Below are 27,685 nucleotides of genomic sequence, written 5' to 3' on the forward strand. Positions count from 1 at the left end.
AATATTTTGTTTTGTGATTTTGTTTCTTCAAAGATAACTGTGTTTTGAAAACACATCTGCATTCTTAAAAATGCTTGCAAATAAAGTGGACTCTTCATTTGAAAATTATTCAAATGAAGTGTTTCAGTGAATTTTGAACCTATTTAGTCAAAAAGGAAATAATGACCCACCTTGTAAAATTGCTTGATGTCAGTGAAGAAATTTATTACTCAAATTTCAAGAAAAATCATTGCCTAATAAGTGAAAGTGATTCAAACACTGATTCATGATTCAATAGACAGCCAATATTGTGGTCCCTCCATCTGGAGGCATTATTTCTGTGAATTAATCTCCTCAGCTATGATTGTATGAGAGCTTAACATCAGAGCTCACTTTCAACCCATCCTTATTACAACTCTGTACCCTCTTGGGCAGCCTCAAGACTATTTTCCCACCTTCCAATGCTGTATCTCATGTCATGCTTTGTGGCCTCAAAATTCATGCAAAACATTCACATAGTCTCACCTCAATCTCTTTTTATCTTCCCAAATGGCCTCACCCTGCCTTTTACTTTGTCCACTCCTCCCACTGTTACACAGCATAGCAATGTTTTTTGACTCTTGGTGGCTGCTCTGGCCCCGTCCAAGACCAATAGATTCAGCCTTTTTAAAGGGAGAGATATGGGTGGCTATAGTTAAAACTTTTCCCAGTTGAGTCTGATACACACAGAACCACCGGCTTAGGCCTGTTGTCACAAATACTTGGGCCATAATCTTGCTAATCCTCAAGCACCCTCTGATCACCATTGTCCACCTGTGACCAATTCTTCCTGTAACCTCACTTGAAAAATTCTTCAACCAGGGTGGCTAGGTGGCTCAGTTGGTTAAGTGTCCGACTCTCAATTTGGGCTCAGGTCATGATCTCACAGTTCGTGGGATCAAGCCCTCAGTTTGAGTCTGGACTGAGTGTGGAGCCTGCTTAGGATTTTCTCTCTGCCCCTCCCCTGCTTTCTTTTTTTCTCCCTCCCCCTCTCTCCCTCAAAATAAATAAATAGACTTTAAAAAAGTTAAAATAGTTGTTCAGCCTCATCAGACCCTTTAGTCTATTGCCCCCCTCCAACTTTTCATTATCCTTTACTTCCTGGTGTTTTAACTTCCCTTATCAAATTAGATTTCATGCCTCCTCGATCCCTGTGCCGATTTTCTTCTGCATAGTATTTACCAGCAAATTGCTAAACATGGATGAATACGGTTCACATCTCACTCCACGCCTGCCTCTGAAGTTGACCTTGGGTGGATAAAAATTCACACGTGTACCCGTGGATCTGAGTTTAAAGATAATTACCCAAACTTCAAGTTTATTCGCATAAAAACTGCACTTGAAGATAAAATTGGCAAGAAAAAAATATAAACAAAAGAAGTATGAAATTTTTTTTAAATGATATAACTAAGCAAAAAGAAGAAAAAAGCAACCATGAAGTCAGAGACTTAGAAGGGCATGATAGACACTTGAACATGTCAGAAGAAAATTTCAAAATGAAAGGATGGACAAAAGGACCAAACGCTGGAAAAAGAGAGAAAGGGAGACCCACATTCACCCAAAAACCTGCACATGAAATCTTACAGCAGCTCTAATTCATAACTGCCACAAACTAGATACAAACTAAATGTCCTTCAATGAGTAAGCAGCCAAACATCCTGTGGAATAAGTATACAATGAACACTATTGAGCAGCGAAAGGAACCATCTGTGCGTAGACACAACGATGTGGATGGATCTCAAAGGCATAACATGGAGCGCAAGGAGCAAGCCTTAAAGGCTTCCATTGATGTGACATTCTCAAGAAGACAAGTATAGTGATAGAGGACAGATTAGTGGGTGCCAGGAGTTAGGGTGCGAGGAGGGGTGACTATAAAGGGATAGCACCAGGGATTGGGGGTGAGGGAAGAGTTCCGAGGCTTGGTTAATGGGGACGGTCACACTAATTTATACATGTGCTAAATTCAATTGCACATCAAAAGGGAAAAAGTCAAACTGGAGGACAATTTTTAAAAACTGTGCTGAGAAAATGCATTCATTAGGAGTAAGCTTCACTATTCATAGCTTCATTAAATAAATGGTGCAAAAGGCTTGGGAGAGTATAGGGTAATAACATTGCAACTTCTAATTGTCTTTAATTTCTTTAAAAAGTCTTTTTAGGGGCACCTGGGTGTCTCAATTGGTTGAGCATCTGACACTTGATTTCAGCTCAGGTCACGATCCTAGAGTCATGGGATTGAGCCCCGCAATGGGGTTTGTGCTAAACGTGGAGCTTACTTAAGATTCTCCCTCTCCCTCTCTCTCTCTCTTTCCCCCTCTGTCTTTCCTCTGTTTGCACATGCCCGCTCTCCCTCTCAAGAAATAAAAATAAATAAAAACTATTTTTAAAGGATTCATTTTTTATTGTTAAGAAGCCTAAAATGGAATGTAGTAAGTTTTTAAAGACCTTCCCCTCCCCAAATCCTACATTTAATAAATCAGTATATATTTGAACTGACAGGTACCTGAATAGCAGTTGGGTCCTGGGGCCTCTGGCTAGACCCAGGGGTCAGAATCGTTCTCATACTCACTCTCCGGCTCCCAAATTCTATTATCCTGCCATCTCCCTGGCGTGACAATAAAGCAATGAGATGGTTTATTCATTCGAGCCCTATGAAAATCAGTTCCTATTTTACTGTATTCTAAGACCATTCTTATCTCATTTGCTATCTTTTGAAAAGGCTTTCTTCCCAAGATGAACATTTCTCCAAATCAGATTTATTCTTGAAAGCGTCTGTCTTCTCATTGCCAAAATCTCATCTGAGTGGGGCAACTTCCTTCTCTTCCTTTGGGATGTGGGACAGCTGATTCCATCTCAGACAATAGTCTGCACACACATCCTGGGGTTGGCATCCCATTGCACCCAGTAAATGACACTGCTTCCAGACATTCCAGCCTTTGGGGTTCCACAGTTGAAGTGAAGGTCAAGAATTGAGAATGTTTAGGGGGAAATCTCAAAATGTTTGGGAAATGGATCATTTTTTTAAGACAAAGAATAAATATATAATTTAACTCAAGGTAAAATTGAGCAAAGAAGGATTAGTATTAATTTAATAAGTAAGGTTGTATGCATAAAGGGACCCTGGACTCTTGAAGCTGGGATACTTGCAAAGTAAGAATTTCTGCATTCTTTTTGTTTTTTAATGTTTATTAATTTGTGTATTTTAAGAGAGTGTGTGAGCACAGGAGCAAGCTCTGGGGGAGGGGCAAAGGGGGAGACAAAGAGAGAGAGAGAGTGCATGAGTGGGAGAGAGGGTCAGAGTGAGAGGGAAAGAGGGAGAGAGACAATCTTAAGCAGGCTTGATGCCCAGTGGGGAGCCTGACGTGGGGATCCATCTCACAAACCATGAGATCATGGCCTGAGCTGAAATCAAGAATCAGATGCTCAAATGACTGAGCTACCCAGATGCCCCAAGAATTTCTGCATTCTATAATGAAAACTAAAATTTGTCATTGGGGGCAGATCCCTGGATTATGTTATGTTATGTTATGTTATGTTATGTTATGTTATGTTATGTTATGTTATTTATTTGCTTTTCTTTTCTTTTCTGCAAAAGACCACTATGGAGGGTGCTCTTAAGCTATACTGATGTAAGGCAAATACCTACACAGTATTTTTTCACGTGCCCTGAATCGAAGGAAAGTTCCAAATGAAGATATTTCAGACTGAATTAGTTCTATTCACACTAACAACTTTAACAACAACAACAAAAGGTAAAATTTCACTTCCTTACGATACACAGTTGATCCTTGGACAACACAGGGGTTAGAGGTCCCAACCCTCACACAACTGAAAATCCATGGATAACTTTCAACTCCCCAAAAACTTAACTACTTATAGCCTACTGTTGACTGGATGCCTTACCAATAACATAGTTGATGAACACATATTTTGTAAATGTATTATACACTGTATTATTATAATAGAGTAACAAAACACAATGTTCCCAAAAAACAAGAGAAAATACATTTAGAGTTCTGTACTACATTTATAAAAGAAAATCCATGTATAAGTAGACCCATACAGTTCAGACCCAAGTCATTAGAGTCAACTACAAATGTTTTGTCTCATTCCTCCACACAAATGTTCTGCCCCACAAATGTTCTGCCCCACAAATGTTCTGGTCAGCTGGTGCCTTCCCTTTCCAAAGAGATTCAGGGAGCCAAGCTCCCTGCATCTTGTGAGGGAATTAGCCCACTTATTCCCTTTAGTAATAAACAGCAGCTTTTTTACAGAAGGGAAGAAGCAGATTCAGGGACCCAAGCTCCCTGCATCTTGTGACTTCACAAACCCCTGGGTTTCCAGTGCTCTGCATCCAGCCAACAGAAGGGAAGAAGCAGCCTAGAAAAGGCACACGTGCTTCCCATTGCACTGGCTAGGAAGGTTCTTAGAGAACTTCTCACATTTCAACTTGTTACCTGATCCCACCGATGCACAGGGACCTGGAAAGTATAGCCTGTGGCTCTCAAATAAGCACCCGTATGATGATACCAAGCATGCTATCTTCTCAGACATGGGCACTTTTGTGCAGTGCACCCCTTGGATATGTTTTACCCAGACTTTGGAAGTTAAGGTTTCCTTTTGTAAAAAAGCTGCTGTTTATTACTCAAGGGAATAAGTGGGCTAATCTCAAGTGAGTTGGACCTCCATAGAGAGAAGAGAGAAAGCCCCCATCCTCTGGGACCAGGGAAACTCTGGGGCCTGGACTCTGGGAAGACAAGGAGTGTCTCCACATGCCCATGGAGATGGCTGGACAGGTCTACCACCCCTGGAGACCAACATGGGTTTGGCAAAGATTCTGAGACTAGGGGAGATGCGGCAGTTATGAGAGGCTTCTAGAAGCAGTTACTATTTTTCCTGTATTACTTCTGTTTTCTCTAAGCATTTAATCAAGTCTGGTAAAAGTTAAACTCCGCTTCTCTTAGATATGATGGGAGAAAATTGGGAAGCACTGACCATTACCAATGCCCAAGTTAACGGTCATCTGAGCTGGTCACCAGTAAAAACACAACGATGCCCAGAAGAGCAGCAGTTATCATCATCAGTGGCAGAGTGATGACAAGATGGGAAGTCTGGAGTGAAAGAACCTAATGCATTTGGTCTTGAGTGTCCACAAGGCAGAGCCTGGAAAACGATGAAAATGTTTCTGAGTCTAGGAAAAGTGTGTGCCATAGCAATTTAGAAATAAAAACACAGCATATGCTGATTGTATGGCTATAAGTAGGTAATCCAGGAAAACAAGGACACATGTATTTATTATTACTTTTAAATATGGTGAGATTTCCACAAGTGGCAAAAATATATAATCAAATGTTAGCTTTGGGACAGCTGTGTGGCTCAGTCAGTTAAGTGTCTGACTCTTGATTTCAGCTCAGGTCCTGATCTCACAGTTCGTGAGATCAAGCCCCGTGTCAATGAGGAGTCTGCTTGGGATTCTCTCTCTCTGCCCCTCCCCAACTCACGTGTGTGTGTGTGTGTGTGTGCGCGCGCGCGCGTTTGCACGCGCGCGCACGCCAGCTCGCTCTCTCTCTCTCTCTCTCTCTCTCTCAAAATAAATTAAAAAAAATAGCATTGTTTTAGGCAAGACAAAAGCAAACGAGGTTTGAAAATAGCAATTTAATTTATGCTACATATGAGAAAAGTGTGCTGAATTGGAGACTCACGTGTTGGTGATGAAGAACTTCCAGAAGGTGTATATAAACTTTGAGAGGATGCTATGGAGAGGCCAATGACACCTCAATTTCATGTGGTCCTAACAGAGATGGGCAGACAGATCCAATGACTTGTCTACTTTCCTCCTAGCTCTTTGTTCCAGGAACATAATCCCCTGTCAAGGATTTATCCTGAAAAAGTCTGTTTTACTCTATTGCAAGCACTGTGATTCATCTGAGAAACAGAATTCTAAATCCCAGTAAGTGGATCTACAAGACAATAGGGAAATGATCACTTTAGCTCTTAAGTAGAGCTTATATGTCTCACAATGCCGTTTCACAGCCAACTCAGTTCCATTCCCCATTTCTCTGCCTCCAGGGTCTTAGAACAATCGCTTCTTCCAGAGGAGAACATTGCCAACCAGGATACCAGATAGCAAGCGAAGCTGGCCTTTATGGCAGAAAATGAAGTAGTCTACTATGATCTATGGTTGGTAGTCTCAATCCATTCTCAATATATCCCAAGGGAGACTTCACTCTTGCTACAAAGTAAGAAATAACAACAATAACAATCACCACTGTAATAGAACATATTATGAGGGGCATACTTTTAAAAGCCTCCAAAATGCTACCAGGAGAGTTTTATGGCTACACCGAGTCAGAACTCTGCCATGTTTAAAAACAAGGGGAGAGGGTGGGGTGGTGGTGGCCCCGGGAGGGCCACATCTCAGCATTTGCTTTGCTGTTTCTCTTTTGTGAAGATATCACAACTGAGTTCATGGACGCCCCGAGGAAACACTAGGCACAGCTTGAGCTGTTCAAAACAATCTTACTATGAAAGTGACTTTTCTTTTTAAGCTAAAAGGCATTTTTTTGTAATGAGAGGTTAAAGCTAAGATACAAGTGAGTACTGCCAGTTTCTGTTTACTTCCTCCCATTTCCGATCGCTCTGTGTATGACTGACAATCAGATATCAAAGAGAAGAACTAAGGTTATTTTGCTGGATACCTATTCACCTAAACACAAGACTTCAAGGGCTTATAAGTTTGAGTAATTCTTCGGAAGCTACAGAAAGTTTGTTCTCAGAATGTCCCTAAAGGTTCAGCCCCCGGTCCAATGTAACGTTACAACTGAAACATCCCTTCCAAATTTCCAAGGACTCCAAATTGTATGATGGCTTTGTGAAGTTCAAACACAGCCACAGGGAAAGAGGCAAATACACCTTTACTCTGACATAATCTAGGTTCTTCAGAGGCAAAAGACTTCAAGTGCATGAACCACCCATAGAGAAAGCAGTTAGAGCTAATTGTAGCTCTTGGTAGAGAGAATTTGCTGGTTCAAGGAAGGCAAATGTTAAGCTTTGAGAGTCTCGCACCGTTCCGAGCTTTTAAGAGCGATGCCCTTGTTTAGTACTTATATAGACTTACAAATGTTTGTGTAGTCTTCTGGAAAATGGATGGTTTCCAAATTCCCAATACATCTCACTGGGTTCTTTGGATGATCTCTATATCCTATAAAGGATATTTTCCAAATTTTTAAAAATATTTTTTAATGTTTATTCATTTTTGAGAGACGGAGCACACATGGGGGTGGGGAAGAGAGAGAGGGAGACACAGAATCCGAAGCAGACTCCAGGGTCTGAGTTGTCAGCACAGAGCCCAATACAGGGCTTGAACTCACAAATTGTGAGATCATGACCCGAGCCAAAGTCAGATGCTTAACTGACTGAGCCACCCAGGCACCCCTCCAGTGTTTAAAATAAGACAAACAGTCCTCAAAGCTGTTATTACAAATCTTCATTTTTCCTATGTGCTTTTATCTTAATATCATGGTAATTTAGTTTGGCCATTAGTTTAAGGCTCTGAAGAATGTATCCGGTAGCAGAAAGCAACCTTTTATTTTCAATGTGCTTAATAAAAGAAATACTTCTATATTCCTCTTTATAGTATTATATCAAAAGCTGCTTTCAGTAAGCTCTGTCAAACCAAGGTATAGATAATCCCAGTCATCAGGACTTTATTGAGTAACTTGAAAATAGAGCTAATACAAAATTAGTATTAACACATCAATGATCAGCTTAGCCAGTTAAAGCACAGAATTTACCAGGCTTGGTCACTGTCGACCAGTTGCCTTTGTTCTCATTAGGAAACAAAATATCCTAAAGATGCACTATATTGATACTAAAGGGGATATGGTGTAAAATAGATGTCTGGTTTAAACCTCACATGCTCCCTGCATTCTTGCTATACTATTTCTGTTTCTCTGCTGAAGGAGTAGGGACTTACTACTTGTGTGAACTTGGGCAAAATTCCTTATCTTATCTGAGCCTCAGTTTCCATTTGTGAAATACATACTAGTCAGCAGTATCTACCTCAGAGGTTCTGTGAGGGCTAAATAGTATCTTTAACATATATAGCTGGGTGCTTGGCAAATAGTAACTCAAAAAATGTATGATGATAGTCATGGTCATGACTAGTGAGGGTCACAGGGTGAGCAAGAAATAATGACTTGGAATTTAAAGGAGCGGAATCTTTCTGATTCTGCTATTGTGCTGATTCTGAGACCTGCTCACAATACCTCATGCTTTTCTCCTCAAATCTGGCCTTGCTCTCTTAGAAAGAACCGTATGAGTCCTCTGTCACCAAACTTTTTAGCGCATTGTTTGGTACAAAGAAGAACACAATGAATTATTATTATTATTATTATTATTATTATTATTATTATTATTATTATTATTTTGAGAGAGGAGAGAGAGTGGGGGAGGGGCAGGAGAGAGAGAAAGAAAGAGAATCCCAAGCAGTCTCTGCACTGTCAGCACAGAGTCCGACGTGGGGCTTGAACCCATGAACCGTGAGATCATGACCTGAGATTAAATGAAGACTCCAATGCTTAACCTACTGAGCCACCCAGGCACCCCAACAATGAATTATTTTGAAATTAATAAACACTGGGTCAAAAGCCATATTTGTTGTTGATTCCACTTCTGTCCCAGTTGAATCTATGCTCTATATGGAGGAGCTCCTGCCCCAGTCTCACAGAGAATGTTCTAAACCTCGGGGACACCTGTGACACTGCCCTTCTGCCCTTGTTGGTTAACTGCACAACCCACCCTGTCAGTTCCTCCTCACCATCAGATGGTTGGAAATCTTTTGATGGCCACTGCTGGCCATGACTTTCCCATGTCTCTTCCAATGGTTGGTCACTGTTCCTATTCAATCCCCACTCCCTCTTCCCTAAAACACTCTGGTGGGAAAAACTACTTCAAACTACATTGCTTAACTCTACTTCAGACTCCATAGGACTAAAAGATCAATCTTCCTCAATCATAGCTATACAAACGTCAATGTTTTCTCAAACATCTCAGTGGTGTCCCATTCCTTTTTCTAAAGTAAAAACAAACTCCTTAGGATAAGATCTGAAGCTATTCTCAGCATGGCACTCCCTTTCCTTTCCAAGACTCACTTCTTGTTAGTGCCGTGCCTAGACTTTAGCACTTTATTTATTTATTTATTTATTTATTTATTTATTTTTAATGTTTACTTATTTTTGAGAGAGGGACAGAGTATGAGTCGGGTAGGGGTAGAGAGAAAGGGAGACACAGAATCTGAAGCAGGATCCAGGCTCTGAGCTGTCAGTGCAGAGCCCGATGTGGGGCTCGAACTCATGAACCAAGATCATGACCTGAGTCAAAGTCTTGGTTTGCTCACGCATTTCTCCGTACCTGGAATACACCCCTCTCGATATCTTCACCCTTGAAATCCTTTCTATTGTTATGTTCCAAGTGATAATAGGCTTTGTTAATGGAATCTTTTCAAACGATGCTGCCAAGTGGTCATAGTTCTTAGTGGCATCTCTTCCATGTGCTTATGAACACACCATTATCATGGTCTAGCATGCTTTGTTGTTTTAATCACTTTCAGATTATTATTATAAACATTAAAATGGTATGACTATTGCTTAAATGCGGCTTGTTATTTATAACTGTGTTTGTTTAATGTTGACATTATTTTGTGCTGCCCCAAAGCCTAATATGGGCTCATTCCACCAAACTTTGACATGATGAAATTTGGAGTAACTTCCAAAGCAACTTCCATCTGGGGTGGCCATGGATGTTATCTCTGAGGACCAGACCTCACTCCATGAAATAAACATGATATTTTATAGACCACTTGCTCGGTGCTATTTAAAAATATACTGAATTTTCTTATATTTGGTTGCTTTCATGACCAGTGGACAAATTTTCCAGTAAAAATATAGCTGAGAAGAATGAAAGAGAAATGGGAGTAGAAAGCCTCACATTTAACCATCACAGCAGGAAAATTCAAAATTGAATTCCAACCTTAGCTATTAAATACCCTGATCAAACCTCCCTCTGACTTCACTGAGCCAGGCAATTTTTCTCTTTTTCCCACTGACACAAAGTCAGCAAGGGAGAGAGCTGAGTGGTTGGCCAAAGAAAATGAATAAACTCCACAGGCCTGGTCTCATGGAGCTAGAGCATACTAATAGTGGCCCGACCTGACTGTACTCTGAGGGTACTGATGATGTGTGCAGGTGGCCGAGAATTCAAAACACAAAACTACCATGCATTACCTGGAGACTCAAATCCCCAACACAGCTCCCGAGGTTACTAAGTTTGCCCTGCTAATTTATCATCAGCTACAGTTACCTGGGGCACCTACTCATACCTCAGTAAATATTTGTTGAATAGATAACTGGGTGAATGAATGAATGAATGAATATATGAATGCAGGTACAGTGGGGATAAGGCCCAGGGTTTGAGGGAAGGCTTCTTGGAGAAGCTAGGCAAGTAGGGTAAGTATGAATTATCCAGATGAAGGAGCTAGAAAGGGTTGAGGGCATTTTGTCAGCTCATTTTGTCAGCTTGTTTAGTAAAAACCAAACGAGCAAAATTAAGGGGCTAGAAATGACTGCTTGAGTAGAACACTGGAGGAAAAGTTCAGGTGGAGATAAAGCAGGGCAGGTATGAGGAGACAAGGTGATGGGTGAAGAATAATTACAAGTGAAGAGAAAATGCAGCTATTAAGTCCACATATTCACAGGACACTGAGTTTACATGTAGAAAGGAAAGGGCTTTGGAAGGATTGAAGACGGTCATGGATTCTTACATTCCTTCCATTGGATGTGGGGACTCTGTCTCCTCTCCTCGAATCTGGGCTGACCCTGAGACTGCTTAGCTCAATAGAAAACAGCGGGAGTAAAGCTCTGACAGTTTCTGGACCCAGGCCAGCATCAGGAAGCTGCTGTTCCCTGTCTCTTGGAATGTTCTCCCTGGGAGCTCTCAACTCCCATGTTGCCCATCCTGGAGAGAACACAGCCGGTGGTCCCATTAATAGCCACAACTGAATCTATGCTCTCAGCCACCCCCACCAAGCCATCACACATGTGGGCTTCTCTGTCGCCGAGCACCGCCAGCCTCTGTCCATCCATGCAGAGAACCACTGTCCTGCTGAGCCCTGCCCAAATTTGTAACCTACACAATTGTGAAATAATAAAATGCTGTTTGAAGTTGTCAAACTTTTGGGTAGTTTGCTACTTAGCGATAGATGCCCAAAACAGGACATACAAAAATTATTTTGCGGGTAATATAGCCTTATTTTCATAGTGTCAAGCTTTTATAAGATGGTGTTACCACTGTTCTTGGGATCTCCTTCTGTATTACCTCTCTTGCCTTTCTGGTTCTAGGTTCTCTTCCTTTTCCCATATCTCAAATCCCGATGCTGAAATTAAATTGGGAACAACAGAGACATCACTCCACTGGCTCTATTTTCTAGTCACGTTCTATTCCCACATAATATAACGTTCAGAGAAAACTCAGCATAAAAATCACTCACTGTCCTTGCAGAAGGGAACTACCAGCACACAATAGTCACAGCTACACAGGGAAGGTACAGCATATTGGGCATCCTCTCATGTGCACGACAATTAAAGGAGGGAAGGAAATGATTCCAGCAACTCAATCAATGACAGATGATAACTGTGCTCAGGGTAGTTGCAGTCTTTCTACTTTTCTCCTCTGTATGTTTAATATTGTCATTGTCCTGAACCCTCGACCCAGAAAGCAGATAAATAGCTGCTGAGAAAGCCAGTAGTGTTCACTACTTATATTCTCTTCCCTTTGGTTCAGGATGAAGCGAACACATATCGCATCCATTCCAACCTGTAGCCTCCTAGAGTCTGGAAGCCTGAATCTGCTTTTTAACTTAGAAGAATGCAACTATACCATATGCACCAGGGCTGCTGGTGTTTCATGATTCTTCTCTCCTGTCCTCCCACCCACTCAACTTTTCTCCTCCTCCTCCTCCACCTCCTCCCCTCCCCCATCTTTCCCCTTCCCCTCTTCCCCTCCCCCTTCCTCTTCCCCTACCCACTCAACTTTTCTCCTCCTCCACCTCCTCCCCTCCCCCATCTTCCCCCTTCCCCTCCTCCCTCTCCCTTCCTCTTCCCCCTCCCCCTCAACTTTTCTCCTCCTCCTCTCTCCCATCTTCCCCCTTCCCCTCCTCCCTCCCCCTTCCTCTTCCCCCTCCCACTCAACTTTTCTCCTCTTCCCCCTCCTGCTCTTCCTCCTTCCCCCTCCCCCCTCCTCTCCCTCTCCCTTCCTCTCCCTCCTCCCAGACTTATCTATCACCCTACTGACTATGCTTAAAGCCTAAGCTCCTTTTTCAGAATCTAAAGGCCTACTCCCAGCTCTTGCTGCTGATGTACCTTAGGCCTTTCTTCTATAAGAAGTGTGCTTTACTGACATTGGAGAATACATGGTTTAGTGATGAGATTGCCAAAACCATGCAATTTCAGATGATAAATAATGGATCTAGATACTGTATATGTCAGCTTTTAGAAATAATTTTGCTTCCATATCACTTTTTGGTTGAGAAGTATACATCCCCCCCCTCATTATAATGGATGTTGTTCATGACATGAAATAGCTTCTCTTTCTACAAAGCTTTTCTCATCTACTACGTCCTCAAAAAAAATCAAGAGCAAATCTCTGATTACTGAGTTTTGAAAGGGTGAATCCAGCAAACCCAGTAGCAGCAAAGCCAATTATCTATAGTACAGCAAAACACTGTAAACGGTACTTGTAATTGACACGTTAAGCTGTTCAATATCTTCCTCTAGTTACAATAAATTGGTAAAACTAAAATATTGCAAATGAGTCCTAATGAGCCATCAGATTATATGGGCAGAATGAATCCTCTGAATTATAAAAGTATTTTTAAAAATCATTTCCTGGAAAGCAAGAGTCACGATGCACAGAAGGTAGGGGGGAAATGAGCTATAGGTTTTAAAGAATCTTGAATGTGCCACAACCAATAAGATCTATTCACTGCTTCTGTATATCGTTTTATACTTTCATAATATCCCTTCACCTACGTCATGTTAACATAAACGTCACAACAATTCTCCGAAATGAACGCAGTTAACTGCATCTTGCGGATGAGGAAATGGGGGCACAGGTAGTTCGGCTGGTCAAAGTCATTGTTCATCTAAAAATGCTGTGGCTCAAGTAGACCATGCACACAATTACTAAGTGAGTGGTTTTGAGGCTAACATTGTTGGAGTCTCGGCTGGTGACAGAACGTCATTCTGGTATTGGGCAAAGTAACGTGGGGAATTTCACGAAGTCTTCGCGTTTCTGGATTTATAGTTAAGACACAGTTTGATCAGATGAGAATTTGGCAAATTCCCACCCTCGCCCCTCTTGGAACAGCATGAATTTTGAGAGAAGTGTGGCAGCGGCACAATTCCTATTGTAGATTTGTGCTCATAGCTCCTTTGTAATCTGTGTGGGAAGGAGGGTCTACCATTGCCACTAGGAAAAATGTCCCCAAAAGTCCAGGTTATATATCTATGGCAAATCATAGGTGGAAGTCAAGGGCAAAGAGACAGGAAACTCTATGATTATCTGCCTGCAGTCTCTCTCACTCCAGATTGGCAGCTGGCCTCACAGCAGCTCTTGCCCGCCTGCAAGGCCAGGCCAGCGTGGATGCCCTCCACCCCGCAGCCGCATCAGCATGGCCTTGATGATGAATTCGGAGTGGGGCAGACTTGCTATGCCAGCCACAAAGTTCAGAGATTAGGCTGAAAAATGGAAGTTTCAGAAAAACATTGGCATACATATATTTCCCATTGTCCAAAAAGGAGGCCAGATGGAAACATCTTCCAGTGCATTCTATGATGGGAACTACATAATATTATATAAAGCCATTTTCATACAAGTCATTGTAAGGTTTATCCCAATAGGTGACCAATATTTTCCTCTTATAACTGCAGCTAATATCACTCTGAGGGAATCTTCTGGAAAACTAAAAAAATGTGGCTTTGTGTTTTTATAAAATATTTACAAAATTCTCTGACTTTGGGATAAGGGAAATGCAATCAAAGGTGAATAGTGTTTATCACTGGAAGTGAAATTAAGGGCATTATTTATATATTTTCATATGCCAAAATAGCATATACTACCTCTACAAACAAAACATTATCGTTTTATGCCTTACCCCTCTCATCAGCCTATTCATGGTACTACCTGGTTATGCTCTATCAGGCTGGAATCAATAACTAGTTATTGAACATATATTGTCCAACTTTCTAAACTCTTTTCTCCCGTTATCTACAAATGTATCTTGAAGACATGCTATGTTTCAGGCACTGTACTATCTGTATAGAACTCAATATGGTAAGAAGTAATATATTTAAAAATATAGACAAATGGAAAATTCTGGGTGAATTCAGAGAAAGTAGAAAAAGGCTTAAGTTATCAAAAAAAAAAGTCTTTCTGGAATTGATAGCATGTAAACTGTACTCTTTGAGTATCACAGGATCTGAACTTGTTGAAATGGAAGGAAAAGGGGAGCCCAGTTAGAAGAAGGAGCAGAAGCAGAGCCGTGGAGGTGGGCTCAGATACTCTGGGTGATGCCAACAAAACGTTAGTCCAGACTCTGCTGTCACTCAGTGTCTGATCAAATCGGGGAGAAAAATAATATTTAATGCATTTAATAATAGAACTAAAAAAAAAAATTCAGAGCCATGGCCCAAGGAACAGAGGCATGATAAATACAATGAATTCAGAGAGAAAAAGAATGTTCCCAATGATTAAAGTACAAGAAAGAGCATCAAGAGACAGATGAGGTCCCTGAACCAGTGAATTCTTGTCTTTACTTCCTCACGTCCAAATGATCACATATCGGGATATTACAAAGGTTCCATGACAATACATCTAAGATTTTCTCAGGTGGTCCAAATACCAATGATTCTACTCCACATTTCCATAAATATGCCACTGTTGAGCATACAGAAATAATGGCATTCAGATAAACAACCACAAACAATGGTGAGGGTCTAACTGAAACAACGTGGGGGGTGGCGTAAAAACGAAGATACTTATTTTAAGACAATATTGGCAAGAACCGGTTTTGTTGCATTTTGTAAATTCACCTGGGCCACGAAAAAGACTTAATAACTGCACGCATTTGAACATACATAGGTCTCCCGGCAAAATAAGGATGCTTTTGTTTCCAGGAAGGAATTAGTTAAGGAAATTCTCAGAAAGGGCCCTTTGACCCTCCCGCGGCTGCTTTCAGTGTTTCTGCCCGGCTCCCGAGGAGAGGCCTGGAGGGGACACAGGCCCGCTGACCGGCGGTAATGGAGCTGGCAGTGAGCCGGGCTGGCACATTAAGCGATGAATCGGAGCGAGCAACGCAGCCACATGAGAATTCTTTTCTGCATATTGTTTTCTTCCCATCACTGAAGGCAAATTCCTCTGCCTCTGTTTCAGGTCATTATATCAACAGCAGACTTCTCCCTCGACCAGGGAAAAAGAGGACAAAAGGAGTTCATATGTTTGCATTTTGCTAAAATACCGGTAAGACTGAAGGTGCCGTCCACCTGCGCTGGCTCTCCAGAGGGTCCAGCATGGCCAGGTGGCCGAGGCCCCAGAGAAACCAGCCTCTCCATCTGACGTCTCGTCAAACCATGCGATCAGGCTGTGTCTAATCTTTTTAGAATATGTGCCATGAGTAAAGAAAAATTCTAATCTAAATTAGGTTAAATGGTCTACGTGTTCCATATAGGTTATTGTTTATCCCAAATAATTGTATTTTTAGGTAGAGAAGATTAGAGTCACTGGGGTGTGTGTGTGTGTGTATGTGTATGTGTGTGTGTGTGTGTGTGTGTGTGTGTGTGTATTTTTATTTGATATTTCCAATGTATGTAATATTTCATATATTTTACATAAATTTATATAATAAATGTTAAATATATACTAAGTATTTAAATATATTAAGCATAAAGTTAAATATACATTTAGCTAGAAAATACAGTTAAATATGTACTTAGTTAAAAATATATATAGGCACAAATACATAAAGTTAAAATACATATATTGAACTCCTGATGTACGAAAGAATGGCATTCGGGCACATGCTAAGAGAAGCCCTAATGTTGCCTATACAAACACCTACTCCCAGAACGCTGTGTGCAGGATGGTATATTGGAGTACTGATTCTGGCTAGTTCTCTGCTTAAAAGGTAGGATGGTTAATCATTCCTGTCCTCAAATCCAGCCTCCCACATCCAGGGAACTGTTCACAGATAGCTACTGTATTTAAAGGCCCCCAGCACCCAGTCTGTGTCCAGTGAGAGGAACTGAAAGGAACCATTCCAAGCAGATGGGGTGTACCGGGCGGGGGCGGGGGGCCAGCTTGCATGGGCTCAAGAGCTAGAGTGTCTACATCCCTTCCCAAGTCTGTATTCAGTGCAGACAGTTGGGGCTTTCAACTCGCCAAGATGGGTGTATTTACATCACAGAAACTGAATAAGCACAAAGCAGGGTTCTTTTGTTTTCCTCCAGATCTGGTTGTTAAACCTTCACCATCACAGCTAGCTTTGAGTCTGAAGATACAAATGGCCTGACCAAGCAAACAGAAGTCAAACTTTGCCAGATCAAAGCAGAGAAGTGCTGTGGCCAGTTTCTGAGCTGCGGGCAAAGAGCCAGTGCCTCCTCCGTGCAGCCTCTGATGGGAAAGAAGGCGTGTGATTCTGAGGGCCAATGAACATTAAATATTGCTTGTTGAGTTGCCAACCAGTTTAGAGAGAGAGGAAAAAAAAGGGTAACACAGGGGACATTAACTTATATTTTGTTCCTTGTAAGGCCTGTTCAAAACAATAGCTCTGGAGTTGTGGTCAAAGAGCAGACCAAAAATTTGCTTCAGAATTAAGCAACTACACTCGCTTAGTCGAGAGCAAGGAGGTAAGGGGACGTGTGGAGAGATGTAGGACAGAGAGAACTTTCTCCGTGACTGAGGACAGGCTCCTTCTGAGGTCTGCGGGACAACGTGCAAAAGAAACAGGTCTGATGAGGCAGGAGGGGTCAGATTAGAGGAGCAGAGTTTAGATGTTCCCAAGGGGATGATTCTGCTGCTGTGTTCTTCCCCAGCCAATTTTTGGTCATCATTTTTATTTTCAGTTCTTACACTGACTCATGTTTTACTTTAAATGTATTCGTAAGACTTTTCTACATCTTGATCCATGAAGTTTAGTCTTATCTTGACCATCTGTCATGTAAAATGAAGAAATGAAGGCCTGTGCAGTATCTCCACGTCTTTTCTCTCCTTTCTGAGCTTTTCCCAGCTATACCATTATTTTTACATTTTCAATCTGACATTTACATTTTGTTCTGTAACATCCATGGTTATATCTCCCCTGCTTTGCCTATAGGTGGATTCTAGAAATTGAGTTAAACAAACACAGTGATATACTAAATTTAGGCAAATTGTATTCACTGGATCCAACTTGAAGGAGAGGTCCTGTCCTATCATACTAAAACCTGGGTCACTCCAAAGGAGGACTTTTTTCCGAAATGTGCAGTGAATGCATTATTCTTCCTTATGCACAATTAATTGCTTTTGTATTTTTGCTTTGTATGTGGAAAGCTTTCTAGCACAGATTGTTGCTTTTCTTGTCAAACTGCTGTTTTTTCTTCTGGTTGACAGAATACCTTCTCAACCTAGTACTAACTTCCTCCAACATTTTCTCTAACTCATTAACTGACTGTTCTAGAGCAACTCTTCCCTTTTCAGGTCTGCTACCAAACTGTCTTTCTAGAATTTTCTTCCTGAAGCCTCTGGCTTCCTTTATCTTGGGTTTCAGTTTTATTTCTTCAGGAGTACATCTTCAAGTTATTATTTTGTTTCTCCTCCCCTGGGAATCCTTCGCTTGCACTCTGAGATGTCCGTGCGTTCCATTTTGCGGGTCTCCCTGGTCTTTTGCTGGAGCCCCAGTCATGTCACGTGGTTTCAGAAAGGCTGCATGGGAGGTGAACGTTTCTGGATCCTCCATGTCTATGTGCATCTTTACTCACTCTGATGGTCAACTTTATGTGGAAGCCCGACGGGGCCACAGGTTAAGCATTAGTTCTGAGTATGCCTATCATGCCTATGATGTTTCTGAATGAGATACGTGTTTGAATCTGTGGCTTAGGTAAAGCACATTGCCCTCCCTAATTTGAGCAGGCACCAACCCATCTGTCGAAGGCCTGAATAGAGCAAAAAGACAGAGGAAGACACGCCTTTTTGTTTCCTGCCTGCCTGTTTCAGCTGGAGCATCAATTTTCTCCTGCCCTTGGACTAGGATTTATATCATTGACTCCCCTCATTCTCAAGCCTTTGGACTGAGACTGGAATTAACAGCATGGACACTTCTGGGTCCCCAGCTTGCAAATGGCAGGTGGGAGGATTTCTCAGACTTTATAATTGCATGAGTCAATTTCTCATAATCTCTCTTTCTCGATAAATATATAAGTAGATGATAGGTATAGATACCTAGCTATACCTTGATAGCTGTATCTATAATCTCTCTCTATGTTACACAGAAACAGAACCAATAGGATATTACATATATTCTCTGAGCTTGACTAAATACACTTACACATTTAATAAAAACTTGAATAGGTATAGGATTCCAAGTTGAAAGCAACTTCCCAGAATATTATGGGCATTTCCTGGCTTCTGGCATCAGCATGAAGGGGTCAGCAGGCTTCACTTTGGTGTGGATAGGAGACAGAATTCTTCAAAAGATAGGCTGGGATCCTGTCCAAGCCAGAATGAAGACACTCTACTCTGGGACTCCATCTTGGTTTCTCTTGGTCAGATGATAAGTAATACTTCCAGTAGCTTCTTTTGCCATTAATTTTGTGATTGATTTTACAACCCTCTAGGGAACAGTGTGAGTTATATCCAATTTTTCTATGAAGAGTGTAATTCTGAGCACTATTTCCAAGGTTTTGTTCCTTTCTGTCTTTAGAGACTAAACTCCTCTTTTTAATTTCAGAGAGCATTATTTTGTGCTGGTTTTGGAAGAATTCCACTGGTTTAACAGAAACTTCACTGTGCTTTCACTAAAAATAAGGCAAAAGCTTCAACAGCTTTGCCATTATTTCAAAATAATTTATAACAAAGGACTTGCATTGATGGATTATTCATTGTTAAGATGGTCATATTACTTACTATATGCACTTAAACAATTATTTCTGCAAAACAACCACACTTGCAAATCTATAATCCTTATACATAGATATAGGTACGTAGTCTACATTGTACTGGAATTTTGTTCACGATCTATGCTTGCTGAGCTATTCTAAATTGTAGTATTTATTTTCATTTTTACTTTTGTGCTTAAAATGAAGCTCCAACAGCACAGTTCTGTGTATTTCTGAGATTAAAAAGATCACAACAGTCCTTGGAGCACAGGTGCATCTCTAAGAACACTGAAACTGTCAGAACATAAAGAATTTTCTATGAAACCAAAACATAAAGGAAATCATTTGTTAAATATGTATGAACAATAGTACTGAATCAATTTAGCTCTGCACCACCGGGAACTATCAAGCATGTGACAGTCATGGGGGCTGATCACTGGTGTGCAGACCACATGTAGAGGAGTCCTGGTCTCAGAGGATCTTCCAGATTGATAATAGGTATCTCTGCACAAGTAGGTCTTCAGCAGCAAATTCTTCCCATATGTTCTTTCTCCCCCTCTCATATTACTCAGCTATTAGAGAGGAGGAATATCTTTTAAATCTTCCAAAGAGCTACCTTGGTACTTGAAAAACCAACTGTATCCTGGAGATTTAGTGAATTATATTTGATGACAAAAGTATAGTAAAATGGTATGAAATCATTCTGACAGAGGTTAAAAAAATGCATTTTATGACACATTTTATTAATTCTTTTTACATGCACAGTAATAAAAATCTGTTTAATTTAAAATCTCAGATTTTTATGTAATTATTGCCAACATCTGTAAAATTCTTTTCAAAGAAAGAAACAGCAGTACTATAATTTGGACATACAAAATTTAGCACTGACAAAATTAGGGGTATAGCCTATAGTCTGTTAATTTTTAAAAACGCATCTCAAGGAATGATTTTTTTTTTCTTTTCATGAAGCCCTTGTATCAATACACATTTAATTGGCAAATGATAACATGGAAAGAGAAAAAGGCAAATGGAAATTCATGTAATTTCCTCCTACAATATAAGCTGAGTGCAAAATATATCTTGAACCTTAGTTCCAGCAACTATACTGTGTTTTGTTCTATTATGTAAGGAAATGATAAAAGCTAACAGAAAATGAAAGATACAAGGTTCAGAATACAAAGGGTTCTGCATTTATTCTCAGACTGCTCACTGACCTATTGAGTCAACTTTAGAGGTTCTCTTGCCTTTTGGTGCCTCCTGATCTCTGTTTATAAAGTACATGGAGGGCATAAATCCATAGGAGACTCACATAAATAACTCATAAAGAAAGGTTAAAACAATTTGGGGTTGTTTAAACTGGAAAACAGAAGAATAAAAACTTGGAAAATATTTTCGGGTATATACCAGAGGGAAATGTGGTTATAAACTCATGTAAGAAAGCACATGTGCACGAAAGTATGATTGCAGGGTGGTAGTGAGGAGGGTTCCAGACTCTCTGTCCTGAGCTTTCAGGACAGGTGATGACCCTTGTCTGCTGGGGAGAATATGTACATTCTCCTGCCTGAAAGGAAGTTTCACATTGGCCAGAGGAGATCCTACCTCTGTGACAATGCACTTCCATAAATATTCCATGATGCAGGGGACATGCCTCAACTACTTGGTAAGTGAAAACAGGAAAGAAATAATGAGGGCTTTAATGACTTCTGTCATGGTTATGGATGCCAGTGTTTCCCTTAAAAATAGTGATATATTTCAATAATTGTTTCTGTACATTAACTATAGAGATTGGTAGTATTTTAAGGGGTTTTTCCTGAAGAAATTACTAATTACATATTGCAAATATTCACGCAGTAGAAAACAAATCACAAAAATTTAAATATCACATAAGCTTTCTCTAACTCAAGAGAACATTTCTTTTCATTTGCCCTATGTTCTGAAGGAGCCAGAACAGGATGAAAGGGAACAGATATGGGAAACCCTACAGAAGAATCCAAGACCTGTGCCCCAAGATGCTCTGGTGATGAAGGGGGAAGAGTCACTCATCACACAGAGCTGGGCACAACTTTGCAGGTGGGAAGTGCTACCTTCTGGTGACTCTTTGGTAGGGCAGTTTACAGCTGAGCCCACCAAATATGATTCAGATGAACATACTCATCCAACTTCCGGGGATCACTATTTCATATTTGCAACAAGGTTCAAATCCCCCTCCCACATTCTACAGAAAAAGAAGTGTTGATTTCTGGGCTGTGTTTTCTCAGCCATTTCTCTTTCAGAATTGCTACACTCAGCTAAACATCTCACCTCTTGAAAGAGCTGCCTTCTGTCCAGCTCTTGTCACCTGGATAATGTGCCTCTGTTTTCCACATACCCCAAAATATTGCAAAAAAATATGCTATTCACAACAGATTGGCACTCTTGTTGCCACAGTGAAAATGAGGAAGAGTAGCAAATAGCATGAAAATAAATACACACCAATATGGTAATTGAGCATATAATGAAGATGCTGCTTCAAATCATCCCACAGACAGCACTGAAATAGGTTTAAAAAATAGCAAGGTTTAATTTGTAACTCCATTTTACTTCTTAAAAATAAATTGAAGCTAAATCAGACAAAAATTAACTGTAGAAAAATCAAAGCATCAAAAGTATTAGAAGAAACAGCAGATGAAATTTTTATTATAATTTTGGACCAATGCAATCCTTTCTAAGCTGGCACTAAAACCAGAACCCATAAAGAGTAGATAAAAGTATCTGACTACCCAGAACATTCGATTTTTTTTCTTATGGCTACAAAACAAAACCAAACAACCTTCCGGCAGTTTGCTATACTGGTGACTGCTAATCAACGGCTTTGCAGAACGCTGCACTTGTGTAGGGCCCCCCACCCTTGAATCTGGGCAGGTCTGTGACTTGCTCTAACCAACAGAGTGTGATAAAAGCTTCAGACCTAAGCTCCTACTTTTGTACTCTTGGAGGTCCTGAAGTGCCAAGTTAGAAGCCCTGCATTCCTGCAGGAGATACCAAATTGAGAGTTCTTCTGGAGGGGCACAATGGGGAAGAGAGCCCTAAGCCTACTTTGAGGAGAACCAGAGAATGAAGCTGACACGAGAACCAAAGCCCCAGAACTGTGACAGTGGCCAAGCTATTCCAGCCAGCAACCAGCCATCCTCGCTATAATCGGAGTCAGGAAGCCATATGAAACATTACAGGCCAGCAGGTGTCACTCAGATTCACACTGTCCCCCTTCTATGCTCTGTCTCAGAATTTTGAGAATAGCTTTTTTTTTTTAAAGACATAGGATAATTTGTTATGAAACAATAACTGGAACCTTCGATTAGTCAACAAACTGAGAAAAGTATAAGCAATACACATCACAAGAAACTAGTTTCTTATATAAGCAAAAAAGATCTTACAAATCAGTAAGAAAAAAAAGACAACTCTACACAAAAATAAACAAAATCATTTAAGAAGTAATTCAAAGGACCAAAATACAAGTGGTATCAATAATCCTTTGAATATCAAGCTCAATCTTAATTTTTTTTAAAAAATGGAATGAGATTCCATTATTCGTCTATTGGATTGCAACATATTTAAAAGCTTAGCAATAAATAAGCTAAAACTTAGCAATAAGCAGAATGGAGATAATGTGGGACTACTATACTCTCATGTACTACTGTTTGGGAGCAATTTGTCAGTTTATGAAAAAATACAATGTATATATTATTTGACCCACTAATAAAATTACTAACAAGATATTTTATATAAATATTTACTCGAGGATACAAAGATATGTAAAATACTATGAACTGAATGTTGTGTCCCCCATAAATTCCTGTGTTGAAACCTGAACCCCCAATGTGATTTGGTATTTAGATGTAGAGACTTTGAGAGGTAGTCAGGTTTAGATGAGGTCATGAGGGTGGGTTCCCCATGGTGGGTCTAGTGTCCTTATAAGAAGAGAGACCAGAGAATTCTTTCTCCTCCAGGTGAGGACACAGACAGAGGCAGCCATCTGCAAGGAATCGCTTAGAGGGCTCTCACCAGGAATTGAGTCTGCTGGCAACATGGATTTTGGACTCCCCAGCCTCTAGAACTGCAATGAAATAAATTTTTGTTGTTCAAGCTACTCAGTCTATAGTATATATACTATATAGTATATCATAGCGTAGTATAGTATAGTCAAGATGTTCATGATTTGTAATATCTTAAATGTTGGGGAGTTTGACACATCTATCTATTAGAATTTCATTGAAAAAAAGGCAGCAAATCTATGCAATGCAATACTGTGTAGCTACTTACAAGAATAAGGCAGAACTGTACATATGGATCTAACAGGATATCTAGACGTTGGTAAAGTGAAAAAAAAATCAAGTTGTAGATCAGAATGTACTGTGGGATTCTATTTGTGATCCTTTATGAAAAAAATAGAAGCACACACATATTACATATTTGTATACAGATATATTTATGTAACATTTCTAAGTAGACACAAGAGACTACTAATGGTGATTAGGTCTGGGGATTGGGAGTACTGATGTTGGACAGCATGGCATGGAGTGGGAATAGAGACTTCCTTTTCACTCTATACCTGTCTGTACACGTTAGTTGTTAACATGAAATTTTTATTAAAAGAAAAGAAAAATAATGAAATGCTCCAAAGGCCTTTGTGTCAAAAGCTTCACCGTTCCCCAAGGCATAGAACACAGGAGCACTGATAATCTTCATCTTTACTTTGGGCTCATAGATGTATACCGAGTTGCACTGGTGACATTATGCACACACTGTCCCTCTCTCCTGGGTTGGTGATCAGGAGGATTGGGAAGGAGCGTGGAGTTCACTGAGAGACTAGAAAACTGCAGTTGCCACACTGGCTCCTGATGCCTTGACTCATGCATATGAGCAGCCAAGATATCTACTAACAAGTAGGAGAAGGGTTCTTTTCTCTCCCTTCCAATCTTACCAGTAATAAACCTGTGTGAAGAGCAGTGAGTCCTCTAAGGAGCCCCTAAGGAACCCTCCACATTCTTAGCCCAGACTCTGAATTCAGATGGGAGGAAATGGACAGGGATCCCTGACAGTGATGCCATTTTAATCTTTTAACCTTTATAGATTAATTTTCCTCAATCTGACAGGTGTTTTGTGGAACGGCATCTTATTATTTGCTGTTCAAACAGAATCATATTCGCTCACAAGCTTCACTTATATACACTTATTCTGAAATGTTTTTTAGGGCTTAAAAACCAAAATAGATTTTTAGTTTTCTTATAAAAAATCACAAGCCTTTATGTCACAGTGTTAAGGTTTCTTAATATCTTTTGTGTCATCATCCCTTGTAAACGTGAGGACTGATTGATCTCTGTTATGCGTGTGTGACAGACCAAATCTAAAACATGGTTGGAGGCAAGCAGACCTTGAAAATCTTGTGGAACCGGAACATTTTCATTACCTATACCATGCTGTGTGTCAAACAGGCATGCCAATCAGTTAGTGGTTCTTAGCAGGGTGGTGCACATGCAAACTTCGTGTGATAGTTTCATTTAGCATTCTCATTTGGAAAATGTTTGGGATATGTAAATAAATAACTGGGAAATGTCCAAACAGACACAGTATTGTAATTCAAAAATATGAATACATACGAGAGAGAGAGAGAGAGAGAGAGAGAGAGAGAGAGAGAGGGAGAGTTACCATTTTGTCGAACAATGTGTGAGCATGAACCGTCGGTGCAAATCAGAGGGATGATCATGAATGTGAGGCCCGAGTTATGACTAAACAACCATAGATATCATTGATTTTTAAACATAACAACTGGCAAAGGAGATATGTGTGTGTGTGTGTGTGTGTGTGTGTGTGTGTGTGTGTATATATATATATATATATTTTTTTTTTTTTTTTTTTACTAAAAACAAACAAACAAAAAAACCCAAAAAAGCATTAGCTCTAATTGTTTACAAAGCAAAAAGGAAAAAAGTCGGGGGGAAGGGGAAGAAATACCTAGTTGGGACCCTGAACAACCAAGTGGCACAGCTATTGAGGACACTAACATTTGGATATGAAGACTTAAGATTTTTTTTAAATAAGAAAATTAAGGTCTGTTTTGGTGTTTCAGTTTATAGAGCCAAAAGGTACTCTGGCAAGATTATAGAGAAATGAGAGAGTGAGAGAGAAGTCATGAAAAGATCAAGAATATGGGACTATTTGTAAGATAGGAAAACCCAAATAAAATGGGGCAAGGGCAACGGATAATATTTTGAATCGCAGTACCACTCCATAGGTATACAATGTATAATTCCAATAGCTGAGTGTTGCAAGCCAAATTTAAAATAAGCAAAAAGGTAAGCAAACAATAATTTAAAGCCATTAAGTGGAAGAATCCTATGAAAAATGATATGATTACATTGGAATTTTTAAAAAAGATGTCATGGGAGGATTTGGAATGAAGCCAGGGAAGGAGTTACGAGGCTACTGTAATAGGTTGGGTCCTGTAGATCTTCTTTAGTCAAAACTGGTCTTTATTTACTACTTACCCCTGCTTCCCTATTTTTTCTCTCTCTCTCTTTTTTACCTCCTTCATTTTAAGCTTTATGACTCACCTGCCAGAAGGCCCCTTTCCTTATCTTTCTTTGCTGAATTATAACAATCTTATAAACATAGACCATGTAGATCTTTAATTTTTCCATTTCTAATTCAAATTCATATCACATGTTTGGGATTCTCCCCTTAAAGAAAATTCCATAACATTTTCAAAAGCATTTTGGGATTAATATTTGTGGTAATAATGAGATTTTATTTGATGATTTCTTAGTATTTTCATGCAGAGAAACAATAGATTATGGTGATGGTAGACTTTTTATGGTTAATGAGGTCAGGAAAACTACATGGTCAAGTGGATAGATCGCTAGGACTGCTGGTTTTGGAAGCTTTTAATGAAAACCTAAGAGATTTATAGACAGCTGATTTTACAATGTTTAGGTACACAATGGCATGATACTACAGTAGCCACAAATACTAAGCAATATTCAAGTCCAAATACAGTCAAACTCATTTTGATTGTAAAAATTTAGTTTTTCAATTTGCCTCCTGCTGCACAGAAGTAATATACCAGGTGATTCATTTCCACATTTGAACTGTTGTTAACCACAATGGGTGAAGGAGAGCTCAGTGCAGGGTTGGGCTGTTATGTCACACTTGGAAGAAAAGGGAATAAAATTACAGTGCAGAATGACCTATCAAATTTCCTTGACAGGTGCTAATTCACTTTGATCTATCCTTCACCATAATTTCATTGGTGGGGAGGGCATACATATTTATAAGTGTGGAAGCAGGCTGCTGTTGTTCTGTTTGTAATTTACAGCAACAAAGAATTCATTTAGATTTCCATATTAGAAGTCCCAAGGTGACCCTGTAGTGGATACCAGCCCCCTGCTGTGTAGGATTCCTAACATAATAAAGAATAAAGGAAAACAACAGTACATCACAACCTGGGCTCATGGGTAATAAATTCACATATTTACCGCTGAAACAGTAGCAGCGTGCAAAGCAGCGTCATTACTACAATTTGCTGATGAAAACTCTAGGGATCCCAGGAAATGCTTGCCTGAAAGCAGCTGATTAATCTGAGTTACTAAGCTTTGCTAGAGAGTTATTGTTTTAATCATAATTAACAATGAGTAGTCACTCATGGAAAAGTTGTAGGGGGATCCAGTTCAACCCCTTGTGAGACAGACAGCTTTTATGCTTTTTTACCTATGAATTATAAATAAGTATATACAATTAAAAAAGTACCAAATGGGAGAACAATAATGGTTTTGATTCTAGAAGTTAGAATCTCATTAGCTATGGAAAATATTACATTTTATACAAATATTTCTTAGGTGACATGACCATGGTATGTTATCTTTGTATCCAATAAAATGCTCTAAGATTCAGTAGGTAAGTTCTTGTACCTCTAAGGAAGGGCATTCTAACTTCTATGTACACAAGAAACATTCCAATGCATGGTATGACTAATAAAATGCCATAATTAAGTAAAAAATATGAGTAGACATTTCACCAAGCAAGATATGGGACTGGTTAATAAGCACATGAAAAAGATGCTTGGAGTAGGTAAGATGGCAGAGGAGTGGGGGACCCTATGTTCCCCTCATCCCTTGAACACAGCTATTAAACAAATCATTCTGAACACTCAGGAAATCAATCTGAGGACTGAAAGAACAAACTGCACAACTACAGGGAAAAGAGAGGCCATAACATAGAAGGTGCAGAGATGGGATGTGGGGGAGAAAAGATTCTTGCCTGAGATAAAACACAGGAGCACTGTGCCACCAGGTGGGCAGATGGCTCAGACACAAGGTGAAGACAGGGATCTGATGGAAGCCAGACACACATAAGGGGAGATATTGTTTCCTCTTCTCTGAGGACTTCCTGAACATCAGCAGATGTGAACTCCACCCTCCAGAGAAGAAAGCAGGCCCACACCATTCCTC

At 40.0% G+C, this 27,685-nt stretch overlaps 1 protein-coding gene across 2 annotated transcripts in view; it reads right to left on the reverse strand.

Moving 5' to 3' along the window:
- PRKN (parkin RBR E3 ubiquitin protein ligase) overlaps positions 1 to 27,685 on the reverse strand; it is a 1,339,251-nt gene that overhangs the window by 500,132 nt on the left and 811,434 nt on the right. The window lies entirely within an intron of this gene.

This window comes from Panthera leo, chromosome B2, assembly GCF_018350215.1.
Source record: "Panthera leo isolate Ple1 chromosome B2, P.leo_Ple1_pat1.1, whole genome shotgun sequence".
NCBI classification, from domain to species: Eukaryota; Metazoa; Chordata; class Mammalia; order Carnivora; family Felidae; genus Panthera; species Panthera leo.